We start from the raw sequence: 1,531 nt of genomic DNA, 5'->3' as shown, positions 1-1,531 counted from the left end.
TGTTATGTGAATCATGTGCCAATAGAACTGTTAAAAATGAAATAACTTTACACACTCAAAAAGAGTGCAGAAAATATTAAAAATGGAAAGCACTTAAAATGGGTCAAAAGGGAGATCAAATAATAACATTTTAAGCTAACTACATCTGCTATAATTGACTTTACAATGCTTTCTGATTGATAGCAAGGCTATTTAGATCCCCGGACTCTGGTCAGAGGGAATTCACCAGAGGCTTAATTCATGTGTGGAAACTGCACATGGATATCGGACTTCCACTGTCATCCAGGGCCTTCTGCAAACCAGGTGTTCACAGTTTAAGCTCTGATACCATTCCTCCCTTCAGATTTGTATTTTATTATTTAAAGCCTTGGATCACACGAGCTGGTGTGCTTATTCCATCTGGAGTTAGTTGATGCCTCACTTAGATGACTGCTTGTTTGGAGACAACCCTTTTTAAGATCCCAGGGACAATTTTTTTTCTGACAGATGGGCACCATCTGTTTTTTTCACCACATTTTGCTATGGCATACTTATTTTCAGTGATCTCTTCATGAAGGTGAGCATCAAGTAGGGCCATTTATTAAGAACTAATTGTTCTTATATTGGGGGTAGAATTAAGTGCAAGCTCCAAATCCATTCCTATAACTAGGGTTTTTTTTTAATCTAGGGTTTATATATGTCTCTGGTTCACTTTAGACATATTATTATCATTTTATGATAGATTACCAATCATCCTTCTGGCACAAAAGCAATTCTATTGATAGTGTCATTAATTTAGCCTATGAGGTAGAATTTAAAACACTGTTGAGAAAGGTAAATTATACAAGCACAAGCGACTGACTTCAGACTGTAATACTTGAATTGTTGACTTGTACAACCATTAATTTCTTGAGTATATTATTTACGCAACCAATGGGAGTTGGGAATAGGGCATACCTTTCAATCACACTCATTCACAAAGACAGATGCATGCCTACCAGACTAAGCGAGCATTAAAACAGTAATTATATGGTAGTCCTAGGCCACCATTAATACAAAGCAGAAGACAAAGTTGAAGAACCCCCAATTCCGTAATTTTGAGATTGAGTTTGAGATAAAGCCCAGTTCACTTCGTGGGGTTTCAATTGGAAATCTTTCTGGTGTGGCCTATGAAGGAGGTTGTGTGCCTAAAAATCAGTGTCTTAAGACCCAGTAGACTCTAGCTGGGTCACCAAGGGCTGGATAGAAACTAGGTCAGAAGTGTCCATTTAGGAATATAGTACCAGGCACATTCTCCCCTTGGGTTCTATATAAGTATCGCTACGTCTTTTTCCCAATGGGAAGCTGCTCCGCTCGGTTTACCCACCAATAGAAGTGCAATTGCCTTTTTAGAGACATACATGCTCCCTGTATTAGTCTAGGTACTTTGGAGAAACAAATCCACAGCGACTCATGTATAAGAGTTTTATGTAAAGAAAAGGTGCATCACGAAAACATCCCAACCCAATGCTGCCCAAGCCCACAAGTCCAACATTAACCCATTAACCCAACA

This window comes from Echinops telfairi, unplaced genomic scaffold, assembly GCF_000313985.2.
Source record: "Echinops telfairi isolate 266 unplaced genomic scaffold, ASM31398v2 ScPeMD7_4225;HRSCAF=4972, whole genome shotgun sequence".
Lineage (NCBI taxonomy): Eukaryota > Metazoa > Chordata > Mammalia > Afrosoricida > Tenrecidae > Echinops > Echinops telfairi.
Note: the sequence above shows the minus strand (reverse complement) of the source record.